We start from the raw sequence: 20,382 nt of genomic DNA on the forward strand, positions 1-20,382 counted from the left end.
TCAACAGGGAGCCTGCTTCTCCTCTGTCTCTGCCTGCTGCTCTGCCTACTTGTGATTTCTGTCTGTCAAATAAAAAAAAAAAAAATCTTTAAAAAAAAAAAAAAAAAAGCTTACCAAACTCAACACTCAAAAAAGCCCAAAAAATCCAGTCAGGAAATGGGCAGAAGACATGAACAGACATTTCTCCAAAGAAGACGTACAAATGGCCAATAGACACGTGAAAAAAATGCTCACCATCACTGGGCATCAAGGAAATACAAGTCAAACTGTGATGAGATACCACCTCACACTGGTCAGAATGGCTAAAATTAACCACTCAGGAAACAACAGATGTTGGTGAGGATGCAGAGAAGGGGGAACACTTTTACACTGTTGGTGGGAATGCAAACTGGTGCAACCCCTCTGGAAAACAGTATGGAGGTTCCTCACAAAGTTGAAAATAGAGCTATCCTATGATCCAGCAATTGCACCACTAGGTATTTACCCAAATGATACAAACATAGTGATTTGAAGGGACATATGCACCCTAAAGTTCATAGCAGCAATGTCCATAATAGCCAAAATATAGAAAGAACCTAGATATCCGTTGACAGATGAATGGATAAAGAAGAAATGGTATATACATACATATATATATGCATATATATATATATATACCTATATACACATATATATACCTATATATTCTTATATAGAGATATATAGGAATATTATTCAGCCATCAATATATAGGAATATTACTCAGCCATCAATAAAGAATGAAATCTTGCCTGTGCGATGATGTCATTGGAACTAAAGGGTATTATGCTAAGTGAAACAAGTCAGTCAGAGAAAGACAAATACCATACAACTTCACTTACATGTGAAACTTAACAAAGATGAACATAGGGAAGGAAAGGAAAAATAAAATAAGATGAAAACAGAGAGGGAGGCAAACCATAAGAGATTCTTAACTATAAGGAACAAACTAAGGATTGATGGGTGGGGGCTGGGGAGATGGAGTAACTGGGTGGTAGGCATTAAGGAGAGCATTTGATGTGATGAGCACTGAGTGTTATATGCAACTGATGAATCACTAAATTCTACCTCTGAAACTAATTACATAGTATATGTTAACTAAACTGAATTTAAATTAAAAAAATGTTTTTAAATCCTGCTAACAATATGCTCCATCAACTCTATCTCCTTCTTTTCCTAATGGCATGCTTTTACTAAGGATAATCTGAAACTTCAAAGGCTTCTTTGGGAAAGTTATGATCTCCCCCAGATTTGTTCCTCTAAAGCCTTTACCTGACCATCACTTCTGCTCTTCCTTCCCCGTTTCACCTTTTTAAAATCATGTTTTTATTATGCCCAGTTGGCCAAAATATAGTACACCATTAGTTTTTGATGTAGTATTCAATAATTCATTAGTTGCATATAACACCCAGTGCTCATCAACACACATGACCTCTTTAATATCCATCACCCAGCTACCACATCCCCCTCCCTTGTGTAACCCTCAGTTTGTTTTCTAGAGTCCAGAGTCCCTCATGGTTTGTCTCCCTCTCTGATTTCTTCCCATTAAGTTTTATCTCCCTTCCCCTATGGTCCTCTTTGCTATTTCTTATGTTGCACATATGAGTGAAACCATACGATAATTGTCTTTCTCTTTTGATCTTCCTTCTAGTTCCCTTGAATCCTTTGCTATGTCCCCTTTCAAACTCTTACTTCCTCCATCCTTCTGTCCATTCTGACAGACTTACCTTCCCACTTCACTTACCTTCCCACTTAAGCTCCCCACAGTCACTTGAACTGTGGGCTCCTTACCTTCTGTTGAGGTCCCTCAAGGAATTCAAAGACTCCCAAAAGTAACCACCTGAGGCTGAATGGGGAGGGGGAAGGCTACTTGGAAACAGAACTAGATGTTTTATCCCTCAGATGGTTGTAGAGACATATCCAGACAGCTGCTAGGTGTCTCCTCAGTCACTAGCCTAAAATTTGGTCACAAGCCTCCATGAAATTACATATAATGGCAAAATAAAACTGTAAGTGTCTGCTTCAAAATATTAGTAAACAGGTGACCTTAATTTGTCTTGTTTGCCAGAAACATTATTTAAATAAAAATATAAGGTGGAGATGAGCGGTAACTATTTTATATAAATAAATGAGTTTGTATTACTAGGTTTTACTGATTAATGGTTATAATTTTAGAGGAAAAGATATAAGACCTCTGTTTGTGTCTGTCTGTATATTTATGTCTCTATGCATGTATGTTATGCATAAGTGTTATTTTTTTTTTTTTGCCTCTGGGAGGTATTACCAAAATGATTTATAAAATCACTTAAAGAACTTCTGTTCAAATTGGCTTAGTGATAAATGAGCATTTAAATAAATTAAGTATGCCCAAAACTCTCAGAAATGTAGAAACTAATCCAAATGTGTTTTTAAAGTTCACATGATCTAGGATCATTGTTGGTAAATAAAGCTAGTTTTAAAATCACTGGTAGAATCAAAACAAGCGTGTCTTCACAATTGTCAGCATTAAATATGATGCAGACATAAAAAGGTTTTCTGCCTAGGTTTACTAATCAAACAAGTATATGTTAAACGCTCAATGTTTAAAATTATAAAACTAAAAATCTAAGCTAGAACAAAATGTAAAATATAAATCAATCACATGATACATGTCAAGCATGTCAGTAAAAAATTTCTAGGATATTTGCTTCTATTATATTTCTAACACTTCTCTGATTTGTCAACAAGAAAAATAACTGAAGATGATGGCTAACTTTAATGTCTCATGAAAGTTTCACGACAAGTTCAAGCATTATTGTTAAGAACAAGTAAATTAAATCCACATAAGTGGGATACGAGTTTATAAATGAACTTTTCAACAATAATTATGCTTTATATCTGCTTAAAAATAGTTTCAAAAGTCTTTTTGATAACTTGAAACCTAAATGATGGATATTCATTAAATATCTAGGTCATTTCCAAGTAAGATGAAATATTAAAACAGTAATTGCTGAACATAAGATTAAATTTATTGACTTTTGGCATCTTGGTTTTTTTTAAGATTTATTTATTTATTTGAGTGGGGAGTGGCAGAGGAAAAGAATCTTCAAGCAGACTCCCAGCTGAGCACAGACAGACACAAGACTAGATCCCAGGACCTATGAGATCATGATCTGATCTGAAACCAAAACTGACTGAGCCACCCAGGCGCTGTTTTGACATCTTGTTTTTATATGATTTAAAGAAGCTAACTATATTTGAGTCTGCTAATAAGCATGAGAAATTGTACTATGAAAAAGATATATGCCTCTGGAAATAATTAAATGAAGTATCCTTAAATTTGCTGCAGAATGGTAGACAGTTTACAATCGCTTACTTCCTAGTTTTCTCTCCCAGAGAAAAGGAGGATGTTACTAAATGCTTAAAAATTTTAATCAATATATGTACGTGAAACTACTAGGAAAAATAAAAGTAAAGAAAACACTTGGGGCGCCTGGGTGGCTCAGCCAGTTGAGCATCAGAATCTTGATTTCAGCTCAGGTTGTGATCTTGGGGTTGTGGGATGGAGCCCCCCATTAAGTCCCATGCTCAATGGGGGCTCTGCTTGGGAGTCTCTCTCTCCCTCTCCATTTGCCCCTCCCACCTCTAAAGTAAATATTTTTAAAAAATAAATTAGAAAGAGAAAAAAACCTCTGTGTGCAAGGAAAGGAGGATGTGTTTTTATAAGGAAAAAAAATAATTTTGTCATAAATTAGAACAACTGATTGTTCCAGAATGAGAAAGAGGAAAGGGTAGGATAAAAACTGAATGGATACTTAACAAACAAGTTGTAGGAAGTTTGAGGAAAAGGAATTTTATGTGTGGTCAAATTGCTAAGGTAGAGTAAATTTATACGTTTTTTTAAAACTGAGTCAATATACAAAGAACACTGGTGCAAGACTAGAATTTGGTTTTCTATTAAAAATGACAGAGGTTTCTTAGATTATTGGTCTTCTCTTTAAAAAGAGATCATATAAATGTTTTTCTTTACCTTTTAACTAATCTTCTTGGGAAAGCAAGATATTATGTCTTATCAAAATAATTTCCTGTGCTTCGTGTTGTCTTTATCAAGTCTTTGATTACTTAAGAAAACTGAATTTCTCATATTGAGAGCTAAGATTTTTAATAGCTGTGTGACTCTCTTTATTTGTCTTTGAAATATTTTAATTATCATTTTGGTTAAATGGATAGCTAAGTACTGTTTCACAGTGATCTGTGATCCTATATAGCCAAGTGTCTAAACCTTTTGACATTTTGACAACTTTCCCAAATAAAATTCTAGATGGAGTACTTTTGAGTTGAAACTAATTTTGAAGTTTCCCAGATAGTTCCTGGAAATTTTCAAAAGGCTTTTGTCTCTCACCTTGTAAAAGAAAGATATTAAGCCAATTAGATTTATTTGGTATGTTTAATTACATGGGAAGCCTTGTCAAATAAGTGATGATAAACCTTCTCAGTTTATATGTGAATGAATATATATTACAAATATAGATGCTGCAGAAATTGTAAAGTTCACAGAAATTTTTCGATACCTTCCTTGTCCAGTTATTTATGTTAAAATGTATTTCACAGAAATAACTAAATTTCTTTACCAAAGTTACTTTCTTTTTTTTTTTAAAGATTTTATTTATTTATTTGACAGAGAGAGATCACAAGCAGGCAGAGAGGCAGGCAGAGAGAGAGAGAAGGAATCAGGCTCCCAGCTGAGCCAGAGAGCCCGATGCGGGCCTCGATCCCAGGACCCTGAGATCATGACCTGAGCTGAAGGCAGCGGCTTAACTCACTGAGCCACCCAGGCGCCCCCAAAGTTACTTTCATCAGATGTGTACCCATGGCTATTTTAAGTCACTTATGATTCACAGTTTTTCTTCTCTAAGAGCATTTGATTGTTCTCAGAAGGCATTCTTCTCAGTCAGCTACTGCAAGAATCTCTGTGATGACATCACTTGAATAACCTTGAGATGATACCACTGGACTAAGAATTTCTAGAACTACTTAAGAAGTTGATAGAGTCATAAAACTGTTAACTCAAGTGTAAGCAAAACCAGAGTTGAATTATAATTACTTGGGACTTAATGAACAGATGAGGATAATTATAATTTTTTGTGAGTCTTTGAAACATTGCTGGTTCTATAATTTTTGTTTTAAGATCTCTAAGGAAACTTTTTCTCTTTTCTCTTAAGTTATCTATAGCTTACAGCAATTTGAGAAAGTATACTTTGTGAACAAACTGAAACAATTACTTTTTCCCTCTTTTTGATCCCTCCAGAATTTGGAAACTTTTAATGGGTATTTTTATTTTTATCTCAATATAGTTAGTTGTGTAAGTTCAATAAGAATCTGTTGTCCTTTGAAACAGGAAAAAATTGAAAATATTGGATATATGTATAATTTATATAAATATATATATATGGCTGGAATGTCATATTTGAGAATGTGCATAGAATTAGATATGATCAGACAGCTTTAAGGAACTAAGGTTGACTTTATGGAGAATTAACCCCCTTGGAAAAGCCACCTGGAAACTTACAGAGCCAATAAAGCCCCTGGAAAAGCCACCTGGTATCTGTAAGTGTTCCCCGTCCTACAATATGAATAAGGAAGGTCAATTCCTGGCAGGCCCAGGAACCTCAGAATATTTGGAGGACCTCATAAAAGAGGAATTCACCTGAATCCATAGGTATTGCATGCAAAGTCTGATGGCTATTCCTTGGCTTGGCTTCTTTGCCTTGAAAGGCTTTTAAAAGTCCAATCTAAGACACTTTTGAAAAGTTTCAGCAAAGCAACCTTAAAAAGAGTTTACATGGTCAATTGCTATACTTGCACTTTAGGTAAATAATCAGGCCAAGTTTAATGAGATTAGGATTATTTTGCAAACTAATTATTGTAATGATCTCTGATAGCAAAGGGGGTGAGTACTGAGAAAAAAATTATGTTTAATAGAAAACTATAGCATACCCTTGTAGGTATTAAATTATAGCCCTGTTCATTGTCTTTAAGGGTTTTTTTTTAATCTACCTGTAAACTGGATTTGGTTCTGAATTCTTTTTAGTTTCATTCAATGTCATATTACAACTCTCCAAATTAACATTTCCAATTTTTCTCCCTCTGAGTGGAATCATTGAAAACAAAAACTGTCCTTTTCCCAAGACCCTGCAAGCTGAAGCTGGATGACATGGTAAGACCTTCAAGGAAATCACCATCACAGATGGTGTATGTACGAGCAACCTCAGTGCCTGCCACTGTTGTGGGCTACTCAGAAAGTTCACTGAAACACAATGCCGTGAGCACAAACATTAAAACTGCAAACCAGAAGATCCACTGATTTACCTCTGCTGTCTTTCCACCATTTAAAAATACTTTGAGTCCAACATCTTGAAATCTTCTCAACTAGCTGCCTGCTGGTCTCAGAAAGTGGAATTCAAATTATTAATCTTTGTTTTCCTTTTATTTTCATAGAAATCTTCTTCATTAAATGCTTGCCTACTAGCACCATCCAGCAAAAAGCCCCTACTACCAAGTCCCAAGAGATGATTCAGCTGGTCCTTAATGAACAAAAGGCAATCAAATGAGAAGTGAACTTACATTGTTCAAGTTATAGAAAAATGTCTCTTCTTTCCTTGAACAAGAGGAGTAACTACAAAGAGTTTCTGCTTGACCAAACTTTAGTTAGGTTCCTGAACCTTCTAGGTCCATTTTTGCACTTACTTGTAAAATCCACTTTTAGCAAGAGCCCTGCTAAGTTTATCCAGAACCTTCCCCCTTTAATATCTGATTAGGTTTCTGATTTTCTACCACCCCTCCAGGTGATATCTGATCCTGTCCAAGTCCCCTTAACCCTGATGTTTCCTTTAATTTGTCATCCACTGGCCTCCATCCTACCTACTCCTTGGCTAAGACTCCCCACTTACTCATGCTATATGCTATATGGGAAATCTAACACTGTCCACTCCTCTTTTTTTGACATTTTTGTGCTATCTTAAATTTTTTTGATTTTTTGTTATGTTGTATTAGCCAAGATACAATACATCATCAGTTTTTGATGTAGCATTCAACGATTCATTAGTTTTGTACGACACCCAGTGCTCATCACAATATGTGCCCTCCTTAATACCCATCACCTGGTTACCCCATCCCCCCCACTCCCCTCCCTTCTGTGACCCTCAGTTTACTTCCTTGAGTCCAGAGTCTCTCATGGTTTGCCTCCCTCTCTGATTTCTTACCATTCAATTTTCCCTCCCTTCCCTTGTGGTCCTCTTCTTTATATTCCACATAGGAGTGAAAGCATATCACTTTTTTTCTTTTCTTGACTTATTTCAGTTAGCATAATCCCCTCCAGTTCCATCCATGTCATGCATCCTTTCTGATGGCTGAGTAATATTCCATTATATATATGAACCACATCTTCTTATCTGTTCAAGGACATCTCGGTTCCTTCCACAGTTTGACTATTGTGTCCACTCCCATTCTTTAACTAAGACTATCATTGCTTACTGCCAAAGCAACCAAGTTTCCTATCACATTAAGTCATTCAAATCTGCTGTTCCTTCTACCTGGAATCCTGTCCGACCTCCACATTTGATGGACGAACTTTTGCTTTCTTTTCAAATCTTTTCTTAGACATAATTTATTTTGGGAAGCCTTCTATATCCCAATGGCATACTAGAGTTAGCTTGCCCTGACTTTCATGAGCCTATTATGCATATGTCTTCCCAACTCTGTGTTCAGTGTCATCAAATTGACAGCTTGAAATTGGCCATAATGAAAGCACTTACAACATGAAAATCAGAAAACACTACAAATCAGGACTTTTATTTTTCCAGAGAACTGATTGTTAAGCATTTACCAGCACACTACTGCCCTGCCTCCTCCCCACATATCCCAAATTTGTGTTATATGTCTGTGCTATGGGCTCTGATAATATCCTAACACCCGTCACTACTTACTGCAGGTTGTCTATCTCACCCTCCAGGCTGAAATTTTCTTGAGGGTAGAGATACTATATCTCTAGAATCTTATCTATGTGGCTCATAGAAGGTACTAATTAGTATTACTACTCTTTGACAAGACTGTTCATCTGAATGAATGGCTTTCAGAATCCATGGTTGTTAAACATTTGCAAACCCTGGGAGAAACATTAGCAGAGAAGACAGCTCCTGGCCGCCATCTGCAATGATCACATATTTGCCTGAAAAACATGGACTCAGAGCAAGGGGAGTGAGTTGGATGCTTTCTATCAACTGTGCCATCAAGTTGTGACTTGATGTATGTATTTCATCTACACCACATAGGTCTGTCCTACAGAATAGACCATGCTATTCACAGTCCAGGGCTTCTTCCATCTTCATCTTATCAAGCAACAGAAAAGACCATAGTGTTTGCCTCTGTGATTCACCCTGCTCTTGGCTGCCATTGTTCATCAGCCGCCTCTTACAGTTAATATCAAGGGCCTGCAAGAGCATATGGATCCAGTAATACTCAGCATAGCATGTTTTCAAATCTGCTCATATACAAGAGACAGAAATGGTATCATAAGCAGAGCTCTGGTGCAGAGAAGAACTACCATAAAAGAGCTCTGGCCAGAAGTTTGAACTCTAACTTAGCTAGCCATTCTTGATCTGTGACTACAAATTCATGGACAACCAGAAGCACCCCTGGTTATTCCAAGAATATTTATGAATGACTACTCTTTAGTGTTGCTACTCAAAGTATGATCTGAGATCAAGCAACATCAGCATCACCTGTCAGTTTCTTAGAACTGGAGAATCTTAGGCTCTAGTCTGGATCTAATGGATCAAAATCTGCATTTTAAACAGATCCTCCAGGTCATACATATACATATTTAAGTTTGAGAACCACTGGTCTACAGAACACTGAATTTTCTGAAACTAAGCAGTTAGCCCCTTAGAGTCATGGAGTTTTGGGTATTAATGCTAATGGCACTTCATGATAACAAATACTACTTATGTAACATGAAAAAATTTACATTCACTTTACCATTAAATCAAAAAAAACAACTCTACGACATAGCCAATTTTAATCAATCTGATCCTGAAGTTTGAAAGCTCACCATCTGAAAAGAAAGCACTCTAAACACTATAGGTTTGGGAGTTAAACAAAGCCTGGGTTTCGGTCCTACTTATGCCACTTACTTGTTGAGTGATCCTGAAAGAACTACTTAACTTTTCTAAATATCTATTTCTTAATCAGTTAACAGTAAAAATAATAGTATTTTATTTTCAGAGTGGTGATAAAAATTAAAAGAGGAAACCTATATAAAGTCTCCAGCATGTGGTAATTACTCATTAAATATTAGTTTCCTCCTTCCCTACTACATCCTTTCTGAAAACAAATTAATTCAGAATAAAACAAACAACCCAGGGCCACCTGGATGGCTCAGTCCATTAAGTGTCTGTCTTCAGCTCAGGTCATGATCCTGGGGTCCCGGGATGGAGCCCTACATCAGGCTACCAGCTCAGCGGGGGAACCTGCTTCTCACTCTCCCTCTGGCCCTCCCCTTGCGCTCTCTCTCTCTATCTCAAGTAAATGAATTCTTAAGAAAAAAAAACATGCCACAAATAGCTTTTGGAAATTTAAGAGCAAAAAGAAAAGTAAACACTATTCGTACATCGATGTACATTCAGTACCATCTCTGTGTGGTACAATGAATTGTTCTGATTGAACTAGGGTTGAAAGAAAAGACGTTCTGTTCTTTTCAATGAATTGGTGACATTCCATTTCAGTTGTTGGATTCTAGGCTACTATCAGAGGTGCATATTGTATTCATCCATGCTCTCTGGGAAGCATATTTTAGCCTGGTATTCTTTCCCTACCAAAACATGAACATAAGCACAGACAGATAGAAATACTGAGTACCTGGCAGGTGGACAGCGAAGCTCCTAGACAGCCTTTCAGAATCCAGGGCCACCACCGTTAAAGCTTCTCCACTTTGTATTTATTTCATCATCTGATTGTTCTCTGACAGCCCCTTACCACCTCCCACCCTGCTTTATAAACACCCCCGAGGAGTTGTGTCAGAGTTTTGTTGTTGTTGCTTCTGCTATGAGGAAAAAAAAGACCATGACAACCTCAACAATGACTTGCTTCCAACTAAAAAACTATGCCCTATATGGTAGTGTTATGACTAGGTCACAATGACTCTCAGACCATTCACTCTGGAGGAAGCCAGTAGCTATGTCATGAGGACAGTCAGCCAGCCCTATGAAGGTATTTACATGGTGAGGAACTGAGTCATCTTGCAAACAGCTCCATGAGGTATCATAGAAGGGTGTCCTTTAACTCCAGTCAAACCTTCAAGTGACTGCATTCCTGACCTACATCTTGATTCTTTTTTAATTTTAGAGAGAAAGAGAGAGAGCATGTGAGGGGAATAGAGGCAGAGGAAGAGAGAGAATCTCAAGGAGACTCCCTGCTGAGCATGGAGCCCAATGCAAGCCTCAATCTCACAACCCTGAGATCATGACCTGAGTTGAAATCACAAGTTGGATGCTTAACCGACTGAGCCACCCAGATGCTCCCCAACATTTCTTAAAAGATTTTTTTGTTCTGTGCTACATCTTAATTGCAACCTCATGAGAGACCCAGAGCCAGAATCACCCAACTTAGCCACTCCCAGCCGACCTTCAGAAGCATGTGAGATAATAAGTGTTTATTCTTTTAAACTTCTAAATTTGGGGGGAAATAGTTATGCAACAATAGATAATTAATAAGACACTTCAAATAATTTGCTCCCCTCAAAACAGTAGACTAACATATATTACTAGAAGCAATGTATGAAGTTGCTACTCTATATCCCCAGGTTTTGCTTAGCAATTCTTTCCATAAGAGACATCACTTATCTGTTCTTCCTCTTTAAAATCTTATTTATTTATTTATTTATTTGTTTATTTATTTATTTACTTAGAGATGGTGTGTCATCAGGGGTAGGGACAGAGGGAGAGGGAGAGAATCTCAAGCAAACTCCCCACTGAAAGTGCAGAGCCAGACATGGGGCTCGATCCCACTACCCTGAGATCACGACCTGAGCCGAAGTCAAGAGTCAGATGCATAACCAATTGAGCCACCCAGGCACCACCATATCTAATCTATTTTATTGCTGTTGTTGTTGTTTTATTAACATATAATGTATTATTTGTTTCAGGGGTACAGCTCTGCAAATCATCAGTCTTACAGTTCACAGCACTCACCATAGCACATATCCTCCCCAGGTTTACCCTCCCCAGTGTCCATCACCCAGCCACCCTAGCCCTCACTACCCCCTCCCTCTAGCAAACCCTCAGTTTGTTTCCTGAGATTAAGAGTCTCTTATGGTTTGTCTCCCTCCCCAGTCCCATCTTGTTTTGTTTTTCTCTCCCTACTCCAAACAACTCCCCCCATCCTGCATCTCAAATTCCTCAATCTTCTTAATGTATTATTCAATCAACTTTTGTGACGGCTATAGCATTTGTTCAGGGGTGAAATCGAATGGGCAAAATTAGCACATTGGAAACTATAAGAGACCAAAGAAAGAGGACCAAAATCTGCTTAAAAATAACCAGGATACAAGAAATCAAGGTGTCTAAGGGTCTAACTTTTACCTCTAAGTTAGTTACCTTTTACCTCTAAGTTAGTTTACCTCTAAGTCAAAAGGTGTCTAACTTTTAAGAGGTAAAAGTGGCTTCAAAGAGGAGTTAAAACATTTGCAGTATATTCTGTGGAGAATAAAGTTGTGTTTTCTAACCAACAAAAAGTAAACTGATAAAACTTAAAAATACTAAATTGGAAACAAATGGAGAAGCCAACATCATATGTAGCAAATTTTCCTATACAATTCACATATCCTTCTATAAATGTGAAGATAGTGTTATAACAGTGGATAAACAATTTGTCCTTGATACACTCTGCAATGAGAGCTTCTAGAACAAAATACAAACATGTCATCACAATCCACAAACAATAAAGTCACTGTCTATTGGAAATAAACCTGTATTGAGCACCTGTTGTTTGTCAGGCAAGGAACTCTGCATGGGGAAAGTGGCTTTCTTTAACTACCCTCTATTTGGTAGCTCCTGCCCACGTATAGACCCCTCCTCCCCAGGCTTGCCTCTCCTCTTCTCCATCCTCAACACTCTTTCTCCACAAAATACTTAAGTGTAAAGGCAAGGGATCTAAAAATAGAGCTAGAAGGAAAGAGAAAATTCCTGCCACTGCTGCTAATGGGACTTCATAATAATAAATATCATTTATGTAATTTATATAAACTAAAGATTTATATTCATTTGTTTCTGAACCCAGAATAACTTCATTTCCTCCACTCTTCTCTCATCTCCAGAAACCTGCTTCTTTACCAAAGTTTTTCTCCCTCTTTGAGACTTGATTTCTTTTCTAAAATGAGGATAATGGGACACCTGGGTATCTTAGTTAAGCATCCAACTTTTGATTTCCACTCAGGTCATGATCTCAGCATAGTGAGATTGAGCCCCTCACAGGGCTCCACTCTGGGCTTGGGAACCTGCTTAAGATTCTCTCTCTCTCCCTCTCTCCCCCACCCCTCTACATTCATTCATTCATTAAATGAGGATAACAATGCTCCTTGCAGGGTTGATCTGATTTTGTAATAATACCATGTCATTATGACATCATATGTGAGGGCCAAGCCCTGTGAAAACTAAATGCCAGCATGCTAAAGGGGTGTATAAAATGCAGGAACCCCTTCAAGAAACAGAAAATGGTGCAGTTTGCCAAGAGCAAAGAGGGCTTAGGAGAAAGGACTGGAAATGTACTCTGAATCCATGGCATGAGGATCTTTGAGTGCCAGCTCAGGACTCTATAAATCATATCAGAAAATCCGGCCTGGCTCAGTGGCTGTTGTCTGGGGCAGGAGTAGGGATACTTTGGTATAAGAATGTCAAGAATAATGGTATTATTTCAAGTGATAATGACATACACATGCTCTATTTTGTTTCCTTCCACTTATTCAAGATTTTATTTATTGTGGTTAATATACATCATGTCTTATTTTTTTAGAATCCCAACTCCTAAATTTAATCTCAGATAAAACTGTGAACATATATAATACTTATATTTTACTCACAACTTTCTGACAGCAATGTTATTCCAAGACCTTAGGGGATGCAGAATGGAGGGAGGTGACAGCCAGGGCAAGCAGTGTGTTGTTCTGTTGATAGGCAGTAGGATGCCTCTGAGAGTGTCTAGGTGATATGATTGCATCCAGCTTCAGGAAAACCAATCTGAGCAACTATGAACTATTAAAGAGAAATTATTCTGACATTTGTTAGAACAATAAGAAAGACTTCATTTAACACTACTGCAGTAGGGGGGAGAAATTGAACCCAACTCCAAATACAACAAAGACAGCTAGAGATTTACAGCCAGAGAGTAGAGTGAAGGGGTCAGGGGATGGAAAATTATTAAGAGGAGATATTAAGAGGAGATAAGGTGGAAGAGATTCTTTTTTTTTAAGATTTTATTTATTTGACACAGAGAGAGAGATCACAAGTAGGCAGAGAGGCAGGCAGAGGTGGAGGGGGAAGCAGACTCCCTGCTGAGCAGAGAGCCTGATGTGGGGTTTGATGCAGGGCAGGGCTCAATCCCAAGACACTTGAGATCATGACCTGAGCTGAGGACAGAGGCTTAACCCACTGAGCCACCCAAGCGCCCAAGAATCCCCCTGGATTCTTGCTAAAGACAGGCCAAGGGCATGAGGCCAATGTCATGGCCTAGTTCAGAAGAGGGTTCAGAGGAGCTTGACTAAAGTTTGATCAAGAAGAGTGTCTTTGTCAAGGCACAGTTGCTCAGAAGAGAAAGATGGGGGTGAGGGGAAGCCTGGAAAGACTTAATAGAGGAAGAATCCTGGGAATATGGATGGGTTGCTTTCTCTGATGAGCCCTCCCCACTGTGTGGATGGCTCTCTTGATGTGGGAAAGGAAAGAAGCAGATCATCTGGGAGAATGTCCTACCAATGACCTGTAGGTAAAGCCTCCAGTCAAGAAGCACTGGCCAGTGAGGTAGTCTAATAATGGCTCCCAAAGATATGTCCACATCCCAATCCCCAGAATCTGTAAATGTTACCTTATTTGTAAAATGAGAATTTACATAAGTAATTATATTAAGGATTTTGACATGAGGAGATTATCCTGGATTATCTGGAGAAGTCCTAAATACCATTACAAATGAATGTATAAGAGGCAGGAAGGCAGAGGGAGACTTGCACACAGAAGAAGAGGACAAAGAAAATAAAACTTAAAAAAAAAAAAAAAAAGAAGAAGACCAAACAGAAGGGGGAAAAATACAGGGTATTCCCTGATATTCACATGAATCTTCTACTTTCAGTTGCAATTACTCACTGGGAAAAAGGCTGGACTATGAAGAGGGCAGAGAGAATCTTGTCAGCATGCTTATCATAAAGAAACTAAGTTCTAACCCAGAAATGACTAGGTTATCCTGAATTGGCAAATTCAGCTTTCAGGTCTCATTAAAAAGGTTTAGGATGGTGGGGGTGTACTTGTGAGATAAACTGACTTTAGTTATTCAGAAATAAAGTTACATTTTTGCAAAGAAGAAGGAGGAAGAGGAGGAGGTGAGGAGGAGGAAGAGGACACAATGTGACCACGGAAACAGAAATTAGAGTAACCTGGCCACAAGTCAAGCAATGCTGACAGCCACCAGAAGCTGAGAGAAGCAAAGAATGGATACCTCGCTAGAGCCTCTGGATTGGGTATAGCCCTACCAACATCTTGGTTTCAGCTCAGTAAAACTGATGTCGAATGTCTGGCCTCCAGAACTAGGTAAGAATGAGTAAATTTCTGTTCTGAGCCACCAAGTTGATGACAACTTGTTACAGCAGTCTCAGGAAACTCATACAGTCAGGCAGAGCAACCTCATTGTTAACATCAGCATTGTCACCCTATCCTGATACACACCAGCCACTCAGTACGTGGTCCTGAATGAATGGAGTTGACTCCTGGCTCAGTCTCTGGGTGAACACACACATTCTCATGCAGGAGATTTTCGGGAAGCAGGGTATTAGTGCCTCTGATCCACAGCCACGGGAGGCCATCTGCTTCACAGTCAGAGGGCAGCATATTCAGGAGTCTGCCACCTTTCTCCCATATAAACTCTGAGCCAGGCTCCTCGCAGAAGTCCAAACACAACCCTGCCTCCCATCCTGAGCATTGAATTGAGTTTTCTCTGTGCTGAGGCTTTTGGGGAAATGGCTCTCAAGAATATGACAGAAGGGGTGCCTGGGTGATTCAGTTGGTTAAGCATCTGCCTTCAGCTCAGGTCATGATCCTGGGGTCCTGGGATCGAGCCCTGTGTCGGGCTCCCTGCTCAACTGGGAGTCTGCTTCTTCCTCTCTCCCTGCCCTTCCCCCTGCTTGTGCTCATTCTCTCTCACTCACTCTCTCTTTCTCAAATAAAAAAAAATCTTTTAAAAAGGGGGTGCCTGGGTGGATGTCAGTGAAACGTTTGCCTTCAGCTGGGGTTGTGATCTCTGCCTGCCCTGTGTTGATCCTCTTCTTTCTGTCTGCAAAGTCATGCCTGCCCTTCCTTCCTGGTCCATTCCTTATCTCTCTAAATTCGGGTATAAGTCCAAAGATTTATAGGATATAGGAAATTGAATCCAAACTGGCACCTGGCAATTCTGGGGGTTGGGGGGTGGGTACCAGCACTGACACAAAAATGACGGCTGTGGGAGGAAAAAAAATGAAGCAAAATGGGACCAGGGAGGGAGACAAATCATAGGAGATTCTTAATTTCAGGAAACAAATTGAGGGTCGCTGGGGGGTTGTAGGGGAGGGACACTGGGAAGGGTATGATGTGCTAAGGTGAGTGCTGTAAATTGTGTAAGACTGATAACTCACAGACCTGTACCCCTGAAGCAAATAATACATTATATATTAATTTTTAAAAAAATGACAGCTGCCTTGCAAATGGATCCATGGCAAGTTGATGAATGTTATTAGGTGAATTTGGAATTTATTTCAGAAGTGACAGCTACTGTTCCAGCTTGCTACATGTAGCAAATTACAAATTGTAATAATATCATACAACATTATTACCTCCACATCACAGGTGAGGAAATCATCTCAAACAGGGTTTCATGTCCAAAATCACAAATCAAATAAAAGATTGAAGCAGGATGCTGACCTAGACCTGTCTAATTGCTAAGCCCTATGTATTTCATTCTAAAATGGAGTCCGGTCTAACGAATTGCAATAGCCATGGTTCTGCTACCCAGGGCCTCCACTCACACATGTGCAACCCTGACTTGCCCCAATATCTGGATTTCAGAACCAAAAAACCCCCAAGCATGAAGCCTGGGATACAGAAGCAACTATGCTGATTGGCTGTAACTCCAGCTCTGCCCCACGCCCAGCTCCATCCCCACCTCCTACAAACATGCATGGCAGCTTTCACTGTTAGGTCAGTGATCAAACAAACAAGACTGAGACAAAGTTAAAGTTACGCAAAGCGTTATTTTATGTCAAGCATTAGAAGTCAGATTGATTGACCAGGGGAATGAGACTGAAACAAATTTAAAGTTATGCGAAGCTTTATTCTATGCCAAGCATTAGAAGTCAGACTGACCGGCCAGGACCATCTCTGAAAAAAGCGACCACCCCCAGCTCACAGGCTCAAGAATTGACTGACTGACCGGTCGGGGCCGCCTCCAAAGAGAGCGCCCCCTCCCAATCTTACAGGCTGCCTTTTATTGGGTAAGACTGCTACCCATATTTTGGCATCTCAACCCACCAGGTTTGTGTCTCTTGCTGATTGGCTAGTTCCATCCGGTCTGGTGACATGTTATTCAAGATTACCCCATATCAGGAACTGTTACAAATAGTACTTTTGGGGAAGGCTTAGTCAGTGAACATATTCAGTGTGAATAATGAGATCGTCGTCCTTCCCAAGATGGAGTCATTTTGATTTGGGCAAGACCTTCTCACTGTTACAAACAGTACTTCATACTGATTAGATGTCTCTATCTGGCCTGACTCATCCTTGTATTCTGGGCTCTGTTATCAGGAACTAGCTGACTACATTTTACTGGTTTCCTGGACTTGCTTCTAAGTAAGTTTCTCTTGGCGGGGGGGAGGGTCAATTTAAGTTTACTGCACAAACAACAAAATGGCTATTTAACTGAGATGGAGTTGCTCTGGCTATATAGGTCCTTACATTCACAACAGCTTATCCCCCAACTGTGCAGCACCCATGGTCTCCTCTTGCCCCTCTTAGTTGCCATGGACGCAAACCTGGGTTTGCCCATAGCTTAACTTGGCTCTCTTCTGTCCTTCATGTAGCTTAGGTAAACCTGCCTTATGGTCGGGCTTGAACAAGACCCTGTTTATTCTTAGAACATATCCCTTCTTCCATCAATGAGTTGCAAAAACTTGAGGCAGGCCCCCTGCAGTCAGGACTAAGCAGGCTGGGTGGGATGTGCCCAGGGTGAAGAAGATACAGAGGGGGCATACTCAGGAATCTACTGGAACTGGGCAGATTTGCAAGACTGCAGAAAAGACTTGCACAAGTCCACTTGTGTGTGGGCTGAGGAGACTCCTTGGAAGGTACCCTTGATTCATATGTATTTGGGGTGAACCTAGGAGACTGTTGGTGGCTGTTGGAGATGAAATGGACCCAATCAAATTCTACTCACAGTAGAGGCTCAGGAACCTCCAGGAAAGAACTCAAGCTATGTCCACTGCTTGAGACAAGATGCATCTGAAGAATTGGCTTGCTGTAAGACTATTTCAGGTCATAGTGGGGGTAGAGAGGTCTGATGCAAAAGGAAATTCATCCTGAGTAGGAAGAGATGTCCGCCCAGAAACAAAGTCTTGTCATTAGGGAGGTAGGGTTATTCCAATGACAACACAGGGACTAGGACTCCTGATAGTACCTATTCCAACACCTCATAGTCCAGTGTAGGTAAATGTTCCAAAAATAATTACTGAATAAATCATGGTGATTCTCGGATGTTGTCTCCCAGGACACATCTCTTTTTTCAGAAAGCTAACATTCTCTTTTCAGCAGCTGGTGGCTGACAGCTGGTGGGAAGAGTGTTCTGTGCCTCTGTCTGTGTGATTGCTGCCAGGGGGTAGGACGCCTCCCACAGACAGACTCCAAGCACAAGCTAACCCTCTGCATGGGCTCCATGGACCCAGCTAACCTGGGGACCCCATGGACATGACTGCCCTGCCTTCACAAGACTGAATTTTGGTCCCTGTGAGAGCAGGTTGTGAAACAGACCCTGTGACATTCCCAGCTAAGTGTCAGGTGCAGTGAGTGGAATGTCATTTCAACAGCGACAATCTGTTCTTGCAACAGCCCTGGAGGCCCGTCTTGGAGAAATCTTCCTTTTTGCTGACAACTTAGGAATTCTCCCCGTAGAGAAAGAACCTTGCTTTGTAAGTGAATTTGCCATGTGTTTTCATACCAGTTTGGGAGGGGAAGATATAAAGCTGCGCTAGGCGTACAGCTAAGATTGTCTTGGTTTATGACCTCCTTTAGGATTGGATAAATGAATGCAGAAATAAACGAATGGGTGAATAACAGGATGGCTACATCAGCCAATGGTTCTGTGCATCAGAACCACCTGCGGAGCGTGTTAAACCACAGATCTGGGATGTCACCCCCAGTTTCTGATTCAGTCAGTCTAGGAGGGACCTGAGACTTTGCATTTCTAACAAGTTCCAGGTCAGGATGCTGGTGCAGGAAGCACACTCTGAAAACCACAGGCATCAGCCATCAGTGGAGACCCCCTTAGGCCATGATTGTTGTGGCTGCAGACTTTCAGCCTGGGCCTGCCAAGTAGCTCCTGATTTGGTGGCTGGGGAGCTATGAGTGGGTTTCCCACTTTATCCCCCAGTGAACTTTCCTGGGTAGTGTTAGGGTGTTAAATTTGAGAGTTAGAAGGGTGTGTGTGTGTGTGTGTGTGTGTGTGTGTACACATCAGCGTTGCTCCCCTCACAGGTACTGCTGTCCCTTTCCACACCTCTAGTGCTGACTGCTGAACTTCTCCAGGATCGCGCGCTTGCGCTCTCTCGCTCTCGCTCTCTCTCTCTCTTCCCTAAATGTTCTGGAGTTTCCTTACCCAACAAGAGCCACAAACACCTTTGAGCACAGGTCTCAGCCAGTCCTTTCCTGGCATTTGGTGCCATCTAGTGGCTAACTGGAGAATCTATGCTCATACTTCGAGAACATTCTGGAAAATTGAGCAAAGTAGAAGCAAAAACACCTACTTGTCAACTCCCTGAGAAAGGCTTCCTGAAGTCACTTGGGAGGGCAAGGTAATGACTGGCTCAGTATGACATGAGTCAAAATGGATTTCTCGCTCTTTTGGAAGCTGTGACAGAAATTATAAGTCATTAAAGAATCTCAAATTACCTCTCACTGTACCCCCAGTGTGAATGATTTACTAGAAATGATACTCAATAAAAAATGTCCTTGAATAAATGGGTAATACCAATTTGGTATTTGCTTCCCCTCTCAGAGCCCTTCTCTGGGCCCCAAGCTATAAGCAGAGCCAAAGATAACAATCTATGCCCTGGCTGGTCAGGAGATCACAAAACTGACTTGTAGAAGTCAGGTGCAGCCGGTAGTGACCTGAGGGCATCCCTGCCGAAGATCACTGAGAGGTGTAATTGCTAACAGCAACTACATATGCAGAAATGTAAGATAACCCCTGGTGTCACAGGCGTTTGAAGTCCTCCTGGGAGGTGCAAGATATTGTAAACAATCATATGCAATCTGTACTTTAGGGGAGGCAAGCATAATCACAAAGGAAGTTGCTTAAAGCTGGCATTCTGAGCCTTTAGCTATTAGACAAGAATGGGCCACAAATGCGGTCATTGAGACCAAGAGCATCAGCATATTCCTAAACACAAACCCAGAGTTACCGAATTTCAGAAATTCTAGGAGTGAGGTCCAGTAATCAATGTTTTTACAAGCCCTGCAGATGATTCTGGGAATCAGATTCTGAGAACCAATGGTTAAGAACAAGCTTTTAACTGCCCTGAAAAACCTTGAAGGGTGTTAGAGACTATTAATAAATTCATGGAGGAAACTGAATTATTTATATAACATAGGCTTCCTTCTTTTTTAAAAACATATAAAGGTGCCTTAAATTTTCCACTTATGATTAAATGAAAAGAAGGGGATTTATTTGCCTTTACTTCTTGGCTTTTAGAGAATGCTGTCTTGATGAAGTCCAGTCTCCAAAGTAACTCAACAGTCCTGTGCACATTGAGATGGAAATGAGAGGTTTAGAACCAGAAAAATACTCCACCTATATCTTAAGCACAGAAATTAAAATAGCAATGGGATACCA

The sequence above is a fragment of the Mustela nigripes genome, chromosome X (assembly GCF_022355385.1).
Source record: "Mustela nigripes isolate SB6536 chromosome X, MUSNIG.SB6536, whole genome shotgun sequence".
Lineage (NCBI taxonomy): Eukaryota > Metazoa > Chordata > Mammalia > Carnivora > Mustelidae > Mustela > Mustela nigripes.